The sequence below is a fragment of the Coregonus clupeaformis genome, unplaced genomic scaffold (assembly GCF_020615455.1).
Source record: "Coregonus clupeaformis isolate EN_2021a unplaced genomic scaffold, ASM2061545v1 scaf0097, whole genome shotgun sequence".
In the NCBI taxonomy this organism is placed as follows: domain Eukaryota; kingdom Metazoa; phylum Chordata; class Actinopteri; order Salmoniformes; family Salmonidae; genus Coregonus; species Coregonus clupeaformis.
In genome coordinates, this window is record NW_025533552.1 from 175,175 (window position 1) to 190,801 (window position 15,627).

General features: G+C 45.1%; 1 protein-coding gene across 2 annotated transcripts in view; it reads left to right on the forward strand.

Moving 5' to 3' along the window:
• The window catches only part of LOC121549722 (voltage-dependent calcium channel subunit alpha-2/delta-1), a 208,016-nt gene that overhangs the window by 52,065 nt on the left and 140,324 nt on the right, over positions 1–15,627 (forward strand). The gene's annotated exons all lie outside the window — the stretch shown is intronic.

Consider the following 15,627-nt stretch of genomic DNA (forward strand, 5'->3'; position numbering starts at 1 on the left):
CAGGACGACTGATCCGTGTAAAGGAAAGAATGAATGGGGCCATGTATCGTGAGATTTTGAGTGAAAACCTCCTTCCATCAGCAAGGGCATTGAAGATGAAACGTGGCTGGGTCTTTCAGCATGACAATGATCCCAAACACACCGCCCGGGCAACGAAGGAGTGGCTTCGTAAGAAGCATTTCAAGGTCCTGGAGTGGCCTAGCCAGTCTCCAGATCTCAACCCCATAGAAAATCTTTGGAGGGAGTTGAAAGTCTGTGTTGCCCAGCGACAGCCCCAAAAAATCACTGCTCTAGATGAGATCTGCATGGAGGAATGGGCCAAAATACCAGCAACAGTGTGTGAAAACCTTGTGAAGACTTACAGAAAAAGTTTGACCTGTGTCATTGCCAACAAAGGGTATATAACAAAGTATTGAGAAACTTTTGTTATTGACCAAATACTTATTTTCCACCATAATTTGCAAATAAATTCATAAAAAATCCTACAATGTGAATTTCTGGTTTTTTTAAAATCATTTTGTCTGTCATAGTTGACGTGTACCTATGATGAAAATGACAGGCCTCTCTCATCTTTTTAAGTGGGAGAACTTGCACAATTGGTGGCTGACTTAATACTTTTTTCCCCCACTGTATTCTGTTCCTTTCCCAGGGGTCTGAGAAACTGATAGAGCCTTATAGAGGCTACAGGTATTTCCCTTTTGTTACTATGGTAGCCGTCACTAGTGGCTAGGCGCGAGGGGCGAATGTGATTGTCGAGCCGGCACAATTCAATTAAAATGTCGGCTGTTGTCATTAACTTAATAAGCAGCCATCTTGGGTTTGGAGCGGGTTGATGCGATGCCTGCCTGTTCTTTCAGTCTGATTCAGTGACAACTCTTGATGCTCATGCTCTGTTGTGGTGTCATAGAGAGGATGGTGGAGATTTAGAAAGGATGGTGGAGGTAGAGAGGATGGTGGAGGTAAGAGGATGGTGGAGATGACAGGTCTGTTGTGGTGCGATACAGAGGAGGGTGGAGGTAGAGAGGAGGGTGGAGGTAGAGAGGAGGGTGGAGGTAGAGAAGAGGGTGGAGGTAGAGAGGAGGGTGGAGGTAGAGAGGAGGGTGGAGGTAGAGAGGATGATGGAGGTAGGAGGATGGTGGAGATGACAGCGTCTGTTGTGGTGCGATACAGAGGATCGTGGAGGTAGAGAAGTGGGTGGAGGTAGAGAGGAGGGTGGAGGTAGAGAGGAGGGTGGAGGTAGAGAGGATGGTGGAGGTAGAGAGGAGGGTGGAGGTAGAGAGGAGGGTAGAGGTAGAGAGGAGGGTAGAGGTAGAGAGGAGGGTAGAGGTAGAGAGGAGGGTAGAGGTAGAGAGGAGGGTGGAGGTAGGAGGATGGTGGAGATGACAGGGTATGTTGTGGTGTGATACAGAGGCTGGTGGAGGTAGAGAGGATGGTGGTGGTAGAGTGGAGGTAGGAGGATGGTGGAGAGGAGGGTGCTGGTAGAGAGGAGGGTGGAGGTAGGAGGATGGTGGAGATGACAGGGTCTGTTGTGGTGCAATACAGAGGATCGTGGAGGTAGAGAGGAGGGTGGAGGTAGAGAGGATGGTGGAGGTAGAGAGGAAGGTGGAGGGAGAGAGGATGGTGGAGGTAGAGAGGAGGGTGGAGGTAGAGAGGAGGGTGGAGGTAGAGAGGAGGGTGGAGGTAGAGAGGAAGGTGGAGGTAGAGAGGAGGGTGGAGATGACAGGGTCTGTTGTGGTGCGATACAGAGGATGGTCAAGATGAAGAGGTTGGCAATAGACAGGGTTTCCTTCCCTGTAGTAAGGGGGAAGTGAAGATGGAGCAACAGTTTTAGACAAACACATACACACATGCATACCCAAATGCACACACACACGCATACACACTCACACTTTTAGAAACACATACTATGACACTTAAGACACCTTTTAGATGCACACACACATAAACACACACACACCCTGCTCCCCCTGCTCTCACAGAGGGAGACTGAGATGAGATCACTGATCCATAATGAGGAGGACAGGGTGTGGTGGAGAGAGGCTGGATATTCTCACTTCCTTTCTTTCTGCCTCTCCTCCTCTGCTGTCTCCTCTCCCTTATTCAGATTCCACCTCTCTCTTTCCTTTTTTGCTCCCCCCCACCCTCTCTCTCTCTTTCTGGCCTGCTTGTTGGGCAGACATTGGCAGGGTATCTGATGGTGTGCCAGATGCCACTGTGACTGTGCAGGCACCCTGAGGGCTCACCCCATGGCTCTTTCTATCTCTCTCTCTCTCTCTCTCTCTCTCTCTCTCTCTCTCTCTCTCTCTCTCTCTCTCTCTCTCTCTCTCTCTCTCTCTCTCTCTCTCTCTCTCTCTCTCTCTCTCTCTCTCTCTCTCTCGCCCACATGTTTTCCCATAATGAAGGGCCTTCTTTTTCTTCTTCCCTGTCTCTCTCTCTGGTCGTGTCTACACTTTACCCTTACATGCGACTTCTGCTATCAGAATACGAAGATCACATTGAAAAGACGGGTCTACACGCACAAAAGTTGCTTTGTGGTCTGACTGTGGTCATGGATGCATTGTGTGCTGATTTCTCCTCAGTCTAGACGCAATCAGGCTACCGAAAGCGCATACAGTGGGTGACGTCATCAGCACTCTTCCCACTAGTCTCCAGAAAACCTGTGTTTTGGGACCAAGAGGCACCTTTTAATTATAACGTTGGAGGAAATACGTTCCTACCGTATGAGGAACGTGTTTGTTGGCCTCATAAATGCTAGCCAGGTAGCTAATATAAAAAAATATATAAAATAATAATTGTTTGGCTAGAGTTATGCTAACCCGTTTGCAATCCTTTTAGCGTTGCTTGCTAGCTTGCTGGCTAGCTACAGACGTTAGCTGGCTAGTTAGTTACAGTTAGTTAGCTACTGCCATCAGTTGTTGTTGTGTTATTATCATATTTTGCCTATTTCAACGTTTATAAATATAGAATGCATACTGGCATTTGAATATAGCGTGGGAAAAGGGATTCCGGACACTGTGGACACGGTAGACACATTTAAATGTAGGTGTAGATACATGACGCGTCCGGAATTCCATGATCAGAACTATGATCAGAATACTAAAGCTGCATGAACTGTCAAGTCTTCTCTCCCTCTTTCTCTCTTTCTTCTTGTCTCATCTCTTTCTGCCTTGACTTTGCAGTGCATCCAAACTTACATGCAAATGTGCAGTGTCAAGCCACTGATCCCTTAACTTAGCTCTTAGCTCTTAAATTATCTCTTAAACCCAATGACTTCTGTATCAGCTTACGTTCCTAGACTGTCCCTCATAGTTAGAACTATATCTGGGTTTGCCCTCATCTAAAGTCCAAGTGCCCAAAGAGTCTGGTTATTGACCAAAAGAGCATTGTAATAACGTTACGAGAATGTTACCTGGACATTATTCAAGTCTAACGTAATGACATAAATCAGTCTGTCATCAAAGCAGTAAAATGTTCTCCTAAATCAATCTTCAACAAATCCCTCCTAAACTGACTTTGTTTTTATCTCTCTGTGATTCATCCAGACGTTCTTTGTTATGTCAGCCATGGTTCTTTTATTTTAATTTTATTTTTTATTACCCCCTTTACTCCCCAATTTAGTCATATCCAATTGGTAGTTACAGTCTTGTCCAATCGCTGCAACTCCCGTACGGACTCGGGAGAGGCGAAGGTTGAGAGCCGTGCATCCTCCGAAACACAACCCCGCCAAGCCGCACTGCTTCTTGACACAATGCACGCTTAACCCGGAAGCCAGCCACACCAATGTGTCGGAGGAACACCGTACACCTGGCAACCGTGTCAGCGTGCATGCGCCAGGCCCGCCATAGGAGTCGCTACAGCGCGATGGGACAAGGACATCCCGGCCGGCCAAACCCTCCCCTAACCCGGACGATGCTGGGCCAATTGTGCGTCGCCTCATGGGTCTCCCAGTCATGGCCGGCTGCGACACAGCCCGGTATCAAACCAGGATCTGTAGTAACACAGCTTGCACTGTGATGCAGTGCCTTAGACCGCTGCGTCACTCGGGAGGCCCAGTTGGCCATGTTTCTTAGTGTCATTAGATTTGTGCTTCTTGTAAGCAGCTCTCCCGAATGGAAGTTGTAGGCACACACATATACACAAGCACACACTTATTCTAACCTCCTGTTTCTACTCTGATCTTTCTTTCCCTCGATCCTTCCCCCTCTTCTCAATTTCTGTTCTCTCTTGTTCTCCAACTTCCCCTCTCTCTAATACTTATATTTTCCCCCTGTCAGTTCTTTTCACATGCTGACTAGACCGGGCACGCACGTGCATCTGCGTTTTTGTCCATCCACACCAGACGCGATCAGGACGTGCAGGTTGAAATATCAAAACGAGCTCTGAACCACATACATTAATTTGGGGACAGGTCGAAACACATGAAACACTCATGTCCATTTAGGTAGCTAGCTTGCTGTTGCTAGCAAATTTTTCCTGGGATATAAACATTGGGTTGTTATTTTACCTGAAATGCACAAGGTCCTCTACTCCGACAATTAATCCACAGATAAAAGGTTAAACCTAGTTAGCTTCTAGTAATCAGTCCTCCTTCTTCTTCTTCTTCTTCTTCTTCTTCTTCTGACTTTATATGGCAGTTGGCTACAAACTTTAAGATGCATTACCACCACCAACTGGACTGGAGTGTGGACCTCAGATTAGCTTTCAATCACCCACGTGGGTATAGGCTCCTAAAAACCAATGAGGAGATGGGAGAGGCGGGACTTGCAGCTCGTCAAGCGTAACAAATAGAACCAAGTTCTATTTTAGTGTCTGGCTACTTATTTTGCAACGCTTGCGCATGTAACGCGAGCAATGTGGTCAGCATGTTAGCCCTCATAACTTTCTTTCCATCACTCTCTCCTTGCTCTCTCTTTTCTTTTCTTCCTCTGTCTCGCTCTGTCTATCTTTTCTCCGTGTCCTGTGGTGTTTCTCAGTGACTTGTGACTGCGGGGCACTGGGGTATGTAAGCTAAACACTCACTGTTGAAAATACAGAAATATTTCACTTTATAAATAGGCTTCTGAGAAAATCTGGTCTCTCTCTTTCCCTCCCTCCCTCCCTCCCTCTGTCTCTCTCTCTCTGGTCTCTTTCTCTGACTCAGAGCCTCCGCCGCTTTAGTATGCTCAGATTACCTCTGTCATTACTCTGGAGCACAAATGGAAGAGCCCACACATTCTCAATGACACACTCTCACTACAGGGCTTTATAGGGCTGTCCCTGGTTAATATCACTGACTGAAGGTTGGTGCTTACTGTGTGTGTGTGTGTGTGTGTGTGTGTGCTCTTCAACATGTGTATAGATCTGACCTCTCTTTGACTGCTATCACTCCAGCTGCTTGCTGTCTTTGATATTCTGGCCACCTCTGTCTCTCTCTCGCTCTTCATTCATTTTTTATTCCCCTTTTTACACCACTCTTAGACTGGCCCTGTGGTTAACCATTCCTAGAGGACATGCCGAATATTCCAGAATGTTCAAAGTTAGAGGAAGAGAAAAAGAACTGGAGCAAGAGAAGGTTATTCCATCTCAATGCATTGAAGGATCATCTTCTGGGACATTGAATCCACTGGTGGGTGGATACTTGTTGACAAAAGTGCACCAACTTTGGGGAACGGCTGCGGCTGCCTGCCAAAAAAACTACAGACACACCAGATTGACCCTGAGTGGTGCACACCATAATTCATACTAGGAGAGAAAGAGATAAAAGAGAGAGAGGGATAGATGGATGGGTAAATGGATAGAGGGAAAGAGAGCACCAGACAAAGTGAGAATAGAGCAAGAGCGATTAGCCTAAGAGGGAGGGAACAAAAGAGCGGGAAAGAGGAGCAAGAGAAAAGAGAAAGAATATGAAGACAGAGTAGCCATCCTGCATTTGAATATTGATTGGGTGTGAATTGATTTTAGCCTGTGGGATTGCATTAGCTCTTTGGCTCCATGTCTAAAAGCCTTTGGGCTCCCCACCAGATCCAAAGCCACAGTTGGCGGCCATTTTGGAGAGAAAAAAACAACAGTTGCGCTTCCAGCTCCAATCAGTTAAGTTGATTTGTCTCTCTGTGTGCAGTGTTTGACTCTCCAGCTCGGTGGACTAAGAAACACAAGTTACCTAATTAGGAATTAGTGCGTCAGTGCCAGGAAGGAACATAGGTCCTTGTAAAGCCTTAATTGCGGATAGGATGGAGTGTGAAGTTTAACACAGTGTGGAGATGACAATGCTGAATGTTTTGGAGTTCTTGTTGCCGTTGCTGCCACACGGGAGCCCTGGCCCCGGCGTCGCCATGGAGCTTGGCGCCACGAATGCTACTGGATTGCTAGTTGGCATGACGCTCGTTTGCTAAGCAACGCCAGCTTCATAAACAGATGCTGCGTTGGTTCCCAGTGTGCTAAACTTAGCTTCCCCAGCTACCTATCTAATGCCACAAAAACCTACCAAAAAAGTTCCATCTAAGTACTTCATATTCAACCAGCACCTGATTTAACCTTGAATGTGTTTATGTGGATTTCTTTACATTGGAAGGAAATGCAGGTGCCGCTCTCACTTTTCAAGTTAAAATAAATCCTTTATTTAGAAGTTTAAAATCCTTGACGTTTTGGCCATCTTGGCATTCATCAGAATACGTCTTGACATTCCAAGCACTAGTTCCGAAATCTGAACAATCAAGCTGGCACCATCGACTAAGGAGAATGGTGAGCAGAGCTCCATGAAACGAGGCGTTGTAATGTAGTCTAGTGTTGGTTAATTACAGTGGAGTCACTCAGTGTCTGGGACTCAGTCATTATTCCTGCCTGGTCTATCGGAGGAGGAGGTGACAAGCTGTGGGTCATTAAACACTGGAGTTTAACACGCATAATCACACACTACACACTCAGTCTTGACATTATGCATAGATGTACACACGTATGCACATGCACGCGCACACAATATGGTGTAAAGGAGCATTTGCAGCCCAGATCAAGCACTGATCAATTGCATTAGTAACACAAACACATCTGTCCGAAAAATTCATTTTTCATCCCCTGATTGATGTTGTATGCAGAATGAATCAGGATTATTATCACAGGGCAAATGATATTGATGGCATTCATTACTGGTTCACTTCAGAGTAACTTCCCCATTGAATAAGCACCCTGCTGATTGATCTGAACAGAGGGTGTAATTCATATTGCGCTAGCTAGCAAGTGTCCTACAGTGGAGGATATATTACATCCTAAAGCATGGTTAAAATGCATGCTGGGGGAAGGGAATGAGGAATGCTGTTTTGCTGTTACTATGGCAGCTCAAAATGTGCAATTATGGGAAAGAGACAGAGAGATCAGACAAATTGTACTCCAGCCAGACACTCACAGAATTATACACACACGCTCTTGCTTCCACTCTTTTGATCCTTCTCCCTCTGTTACTTTCTCTCTCTCTTCCGCCATCTCTCATCTATATCTTACTCAGACATAAACAGCTAGCACACACACACACAAACACACACACACACACACAAAAGCCAGAGCCCAGTAGCTCAGCGTAAGCTATTAGTGTGAACTCCTGAGGGGCCCTTCATCTGGAGGTGTGAGCCAGTTACTTTACGCTGGGCTTTGGCATGTTGACAGGTGGCGCAACCCCACTGAGCCGCATTGAGCCAAAATGGCTCCTCTCCTAATCCACTAATGGCTCTTCTCCTGCTCAACTCCCTCTCACCCCATGCCTGCATGACGAGCCAGGGCGTGTGTAAACACTGTGAGGCCACCGTGCCTTGAGCCAACATGGCCGCCTTCCTGCTCATGATATATTTCTTTGCCAGGCAACTGGGATGCATATTTAGCGGTGACCTTAGTCCAATGGCGTGGTCTCATTTTGCCGTGTATGGGCCTTGCCGTGAGGTAATAGCAGATGGTTGGAGGAAACGTAGTAACCACGGCAATGTCTCAATTTCTTAATTTGAAATTATTCTTAATATTACATGTTAGGCTTGGGTGGTATACCGTATATACCGTATACCGGGATATTTTGAAAAAGACACGATGGATTTTCAATACCGACAAAACAATTTTTTGGGAAGTTTTACAATACATTGGAATATATCTAGCTACTTTTTAAGTTAATAACTGCAGTCAACTTGTACAATACATTAGGAGATGAAGCAGTTTGCGTTCTTCATTTCACCTGTCACATTATTTGACATTAAGAAGCTGATCATAGTTCCCCAGAACAGTTCAGCGTCACGTGTTTGTTTCTAAATAGCACAACAGAAGAAAACAGGAGCTGAGTGAGTCCATAGCGTTCTATAGCTATCAGCGTGTCTCTGTTGTGTGGCGCATATGAGGTGATGAAGTTACACTTCTATGCAATTCACTACTAAATGTTTGCTATCAGATATCTGTTTGAGAAGTCAAAGAGCTCTGGATGAGTTATCTGTAAAGCTACCATTTTTTCCCTGTGCTTCCTACTAGTGTTATTTTCTCTCCTCTGTTCTTCTCCCCTCCTTGTTAAGATGCTGCTCTTACTTCAGAAAAGCATGCATCACAACTTTGTTCATTTGCTCAATTTATCTCGTTCAGTTTTGCTTGTAAATATCCACACTCACCGAAAAGGACATTCGGTAGCTACTAGCTATGCTTGTATAACTCTATGAGCTGGATTTGCTTGTCTTTGCATTTAGTTTATGTTCGTTTTGCTATTACTTGAGCTAATTCTGTTAGCATTCTAATAATAGACGCCCAATGGGCTTTTTGGCATTTCTAGCGCCCCCTTGTGTGCTTTGCCAGTAATACTGTAAATCCCGTAATGGTAGAAGAAAGGTATGACGATAAGAAAATATTGATTCCATCCAAGCCTACCTCACGTTAACAAACAGAATCAAATTGGCTTAAACTGTCAATTAAAAGCACACTGTAGATTGGATATTTATAACATCGTCTTTCTGTCAAACATAATTTAGATCTACAGTGAGGGAAAAAAGTAGTTGATCCCCTGCTGATTTTGTACATTTGCCCACTGACAAAGAAATGATCAGTCTATAATTTTAATGGTAGGTTTATTTGAACAGTGAGAGACAGAATAACAACAACAAATGTTTTCCCTCACTGTACATTATTTAGAGACGTTTATGTTGCTCTGCTATCACATTAGGGTGTAAATGTCTATGCAACTCTCTGTTTGTATGCAACTACAATACTAGAGTGTCAGATCCTTCATCGGAATAACAGAAGTGTTTTGACAAGAGAGGAGAGCGAGAGAGACCGAAACAAAAACTCTTCTGTTTTAGCAATATTTACATGTGTATAAAGCACCATTGAAATGAAATTAAATGAATTTGAGAGCGTGAGATGGGGAGAAAGAGAGCAAAGGCAGAGAGACAGAGAGAGAGGGGGATGTAGAGAAAGAGAGAGATGGAAGGGGAGGAGGCTATTGTTGCACCATGTCAAACAGAGATTGAATATGGTAAATATGTCACAGGTGGTTAGGCTCGTATTGACCGAGCCCATCTCACAGGTGGTTAGGCTCATATTGACCGAGCCCATCTCACAGGTGGTTAGGCTCATATTGACCGAGCCCATCTCTAATAACACCATCCCATATTGGTGGAAACGCTAGCGCTTTTACAGTATGTTCGACCGTAAAACACTCAATACTTTCCACAATCCGCTGTCTTGCCTGGGTTAACAAGAATATAAAGGGCAGACTGGCTCTTTAAAATTTATTAAAATATGTACAATGTCTAGGCGCCCGATATTCCTAATTTACATTTAAATTAATCTCCATGTCTCGTCCATCTCTGTTTGTCCCCACCGTGGGGTATGATGAAATATTGTGCAAACAAATTAAAGTGGGGGGAAATTCGGTTCCCTCTGTGGGAGACAGTAAATATTTAATGATTTTAATGTTCCTGAAAGTGTTGGATCAGAGTTTGATTGAGGCCTGTATTTGTGTGTGTGTGTGTCAGCCCAGCAGTGACTCATTACCTAGCTCACATTATTATTGACCACTTCCTGGTCCCTTTGTCAGCGCAGCTGTCGTGTTCTGTGTCCGTCTCACTCACTTGCTTTCTCTCTCTCTCTCTCTCTCTCTCTCTCTCTCTCTCTCTCTCTCTCTCTCTCTCGTTATCTCATTCTCTCTCTCTCTTTCTCTCATTCTCTCTCTCTCTTTCTCTCATTCTCTCTCTCTCTGTCATTCTGCTGATTCAGTTCAGATCAGACAGCATCAACAGCTGCGTTGTTTCTGTGAAATGGTGAAATTATTGTTTTAAGAATTTGAAAAATAGTTTTTTTGTCAAGTGTTTGGCAGGATGGTTACTGATATTGAAACTTTTTGGAGTATGTCATAGTCTAAGCCTAAGCAAGTTGTGTACATCCTAACATTCAGAACTTGTTATCTATTGGAGGAAGTTAAAGGTGAGGTGTGAGGGGATATTATGAACATGAGAGTATAACAGGAGATTGAAGGGGAGGTGTGAAGGATATTATGAACATCAGAGTATAACAGGAGGTTAATTCAACAAGTCAGGCTAACACTTTAGATATACAAGTCAATAATGAGTCACCAGCGCAGTTGATTCCTCGTCACATAAGGCGCCATTGTGTGATGGGTGATTTGAAGGAGTCAGGCGCAGGAGGGTAAATCACAGAATAACAGGATTTATTCCGGAATACAGCGTTACGCAGTAATGCGTCAAAACAGTCCAGTGCGCAAAACAGGCGCACTTGAACCAATAAGGCACACAGGGAAAATAATCCGGCAATACAAAATACAAGGAGCTCAACCAAGCTTCACTATCCTCACAATAAACAATCACACACAAAGACAAGGGGGCAGAGGGAACACTTATACAGGTACTGATGAGGGGATATAAACCAGGTGTGTGTAATAAACAAGACAAAACAAATGGAATGATGAGATGAGGAGCGGCAGTGGCTAGAAGGCCGGTGACGACGAACGACGAAGCCTGCCCTAACCAGGAGAGGAGGCAGCTTCAGAGGAAGTCGTGACACATTGACAACCAGTCAACCCGTTGACAAACAGTCAACCCATTGACAACCAGTCAACCCATTGACAATCATCCCCTCCCCACACAGAAGCCGAAAATAAGCACTATCTAGCGAGCTCATTTAAACGGCATCCAGACACAGTGCAGTCGCTAGGCTAGCTAATTTAACACTAGAACCGCTAAAGCAGCCATTTTGACTGCTCATGAATAAATAAAAATATTACTCTGCCATTTTTTATGTCATGCCCCACTCCGACCTTGACTTTTCCTAAATAAGTCTATAGAACACACTGTGGTTGTTAGAATCTTAACATCACAAACAGAACTGGAGTTATAACCAGTTTTGTGAGGGCAGGTCATTTTTTTATGGTTTTCCCCCGTTGCATCTCCTTCTCCCGACAGTAGGGCCTGCTCCGCTCCTTCTCCCGACAGTAGGGCCTGCTCCGCTCCTTCTCCCGACAGTAGGGCCTGCTCCGCTCCTTCTCCCGACAGTAGGGCCTGCTCCGCTCCTTCTTCCGACATTAGGGCCTGCTCCACTCCTTCTCCCGACAGTAGGGCCTGCTCCACTCCTTCTCCCGACAGTAGGGCCTGCTCCGCTCCTTCTCCCGACATTAGGGCCTGCTCCGCTCCTTCTCCCGACATTAGGGCCTGCTCCGCTCCTTCTCCCGACAGTAGGGCCTGCTCCACTCCTTCTCCCGACAGTAGGGCCTGCTCCAGACAGTGGAATGTGCCCAGTTGCTAATCACCTTGACAATTGCCTCGAAACTGAACTTAAACTATGAAGTAAAGTAGGATGGGGAGAAAGGGGGCGTTGATGAACGAGGGGAAGCAAACGATGCATAATTATGTAATCACCAATTGTGAATGAAAAACAGGGCCGGCCATTCTATTATATTGATATAGGGTACATACACATTGTAAGATTATAATTAGAATATATCAGTCCACCTAATCCAAGCAGTCTTATCAGTCTACTCTGGCCTACTTGGAGTACACATAGCGTGCGTAATTTCCAATGGCAAGAAGACCAAGACGAATGGATGCACATGCTAAGTTAGCGGTGCTACAAGATCTGAATGAAAACAACTAAGATGGCGGGGAAGAAATTAATCATGACATCTCTGATTATTCTTCTGATTCTGATTTCAAACTGCAGCCAGACACTGTGCAGTCGCTAGGCTAGCTAATGAGCCTAACTCATCGCTAGTGGCTATTCGGACTCAGCCGACCCATTTTAAAAAGGAGGCCTTTAATAACAGGAACAGGACTCTGCTGGGCTTCTAAAGAAAACCAGCTGTGGAGCAGGCAGCCTGAGATGATGCCTGAGGCCGCCCCATAGCGTTTGGGGAGCGTTTTAGGAGCACTGAGGCTGGATTTAACCGTAATTGGCTGTTGTTTGAAGCAGATTGAGCTTAACACAGAGCGCTTGCTGGGATAGGAGTGTTATTGATGTTGCTAGAGGAGAGAACATCATCTGTCTGTCTCGCTAGCGCAGGGTGGTGAGAGAGACGCAGCTTTAACAAGGATGGCTCCGTAAAGTTACTATGGTACTGTAGGATCATTTACTGTAGGAAAGTGCTGGTGTAACCAGGCATGTGCTACACATCGGTGGTGGATGGGGTGTTGGGTGACTTACCCCACACACAATATACAGCACTTTCAAATCTAACGAAAAGTGTAATACAAATATCATCATCTTCATCATCATCCTTGTCATCATCATTGTCCCCAAGCTAATGCCTAGGCTTTAGCTCAACAGGTGAGCACAGTTTTGAGTCGTGCAGATAGGTTCAGTCACGTGTGTTTTTGTGTGTGTGTGTGTGTATATACTGGTATGTGTGTGAACACAGGTGCAGGTGTGTGTGTGTGTGTGTAAAAGCAACTATAGCTGTAGTCTTTAACAGTATCTCCACGTCTTTCTCTGTCTCCCTCCGTCCCTCCTGGCAGGCGAGCAGAGCAGAGCGGGGGGGATGTGACTAAAGTGTTGCCAGTCACAACAGCAGATGTTTTCTCCGTTCTCCTGCCTAGCGCCTTGGGACACATCAAGGAGACGACAGGAGTTTGTTCCCTTTCTAGGCGTGACTAATCCTTCTATCCTTGTAATCAGGCAGACAGGTAGTGGAGGTACAGGAGGCTGCTGTGTGTGGCTGGATGTGTGTGTGGTGGGACAGAGAGAGGCAGAGAACAAGGAGGAGAGGAGAGGAGAGGAGAGGAGAGGAGAGGAGAGGAGAGGAGAGGAGAGGAGAGGAGAGGGGAGAGGAGAGGAGAGGAGAGGAGAGGAGAGGAGAGGAGCCACTCTATGGGCTTCATGTAGTGGAGATATAAAAGGAGAAAATGAAAGGGACAATCTGAAGTTTTTTTGTTTGTTTCTACCTCCTTCTATCACTCTCCTTCTTATCGCTCTCTCTCTCTCTCTCTCTCTCTCTCTCTCTCTCTCTCTCTCTCTCTCTCTCTCTCTCTCTCTCTCTCTCTCTCTCTCTCTCTCTCTCTCTCTCGCTCTCTCTCTCTCCCTCTCTCTCTCTCTCTCTCTCTCTCTCTCTCACTCTCTCTCTCTCTCTCTCTCTCTCTCTCTCTCTCACTCTCTCTCTCTCTCTCTCTCTCTCTCTCTCTCTCTCTCTCTCTCTCTCTCTCTCTCTCTCTCTCTCTCCTCTCTCTCTCTCGCTCTCTCTCTCTCTCTCTCTCTCTCTCTCTCTCTCTCTCTCTCTCTCTCTCTCTCTCTCTCTCTCTCTCTCTCTCTCTCTCTCTCTCTCTCTCTCTCTCTCACTCTCTCTCTCTCTCTCTACCTCCTTCTATCACTCTCCTTCTTATCGCTCTCTCTCTCTCTCTCTCTCTCTCTCTCTCTCTCTCTCTCTCTCTCTCTCTCTCTCTGTCTCTCGCACTCTCACTCTCTCTCTCTCTCAATTCAATTCAATTCAATTCAATTTAAGGGCTTTATTGGCATGGGAAATGTATGTTAACATTGCCAAAGCAAGTGAAGTAGATAGTAAACAAAAGTGAAATAAACAATAAATTTTAACAGTAAACATTACACTCAGAAGTTCCAAAAGAATAAAGACATTTCAAATGTCATATTATGTATATATACAGTGTTATAACAATGTGCAAATAGTTAAATACAAATGGGAAAATAAATAAACATAAATATGGGTTGTATTTACAGTGGTGTTTGTTCTTCACTGGTTGCCCTTTTCTTGTGGCAACAGGTCACAAATATTGCTGCTGTGATGGCACACTGTGGTATTTCACCCAGTAGATAAGGGAGTTTATCAAAATTGGGTTTGTTTTTGAATTCTTTGTGGATCTCTGTAATCTGAGGGAAATATGTGCCTCTAATATGGTCATACATTTGGCAGGAGGTTAGGAAGTGCAGCTCAGTTTCCACCTCATTTTGTGGGCAGTGTGCACATAGCCTGTCTTCTCTTGAGAGCCAGGTCTGCCTACGGCGGCCTTTCTCAAATAGCAAGGCTATGCTCACTGAGTCTGTACATAGTCAAAGTTTTCCTTAATTTTGGGTCAGTCACAGTGGTCAGGTATTCTGCCACTGTGTACTCTCTGTTTAGGGCTAGATAGCATTCTAGTTTGCTCAGTTTTTTATTTTATTCTTTCCAATGTGTCAAGTAATTCTCTTTTTGTTTTCTCATGATTTGGTTGGGTCTAATTGTGTTGTTGTTGTTGTCCTGGGGCCTGTTTGTGTTTGTGAACAGAGCCCCAGGACCAGCTTACTTAGGGGACTCTTCTCCACGTTCATCTCTCTGTAGGTGATGGCTTTGTGAATCACTTCCTTTTAAGTGGTTATAGAATTTAACGTGTCTTTACTGGATTTTGATAATTAGCAGGTAATTCTGCTCTGCATGCATTATTTGGTGTTTTTCGTTGTATACTGAGGATATTTTTGCAGAATTCTACATGCAGTCTCAATTGGGTGTTTGTCCCATTTTCTGAATTCTTGGTTGGTGAGCGGACCCCAGACATTTTACATTTTTTACATGTTTTGTCATTTAGCAGACGCTCTTATCCAGAGCGACTTACAGTTAGTGAGTGCATACATTATTTTTAAATATTTTTCATACTGGCCCCCCGTGGGAATCGAACCCACAACCCTGGCGTTGCAAACGCCATGCTCTACCAACTGAGCTACATCCCTGCCGGCCATTCCCTCCCCTACCCTGGACGACGCTGGGCCAATTGTGCGCCGCCCATGAGTCTCCCGGTCGCGGCCGGCTGCGACAGAGCCTGGATTCGAACCAGGATCTCTAGTGGCACAGCTAGCACTGCGATGCAGTGCCTTAGACCACTGCGCCACTCGGCAGACCTCACAATTCACAGTAATTCTCTTTTTGTTTTTTCATGATTTGGTTGGGTCTAATTGTGTTGTTGTTGTTGTTGTTATTGTTGTTGTCCCGGGGCTCTGTGGGGTCTGTTTGTGTTTGTGAACAGAGCCCCAGGACCAGCTTACTTAGGGGACTCTTCTCCAAGTTAATCTCTCTGTAGGTGATGGCTTTGTTATGGAAGGTTTGGGAATCGCTTCCTTTTAAGTGGTTATAGAATTTAACGGCTCTTTTCTGGATTTTGATAATTAGCGGGTATTGGCCTAATTCTGCTCTGCATTCATTATATG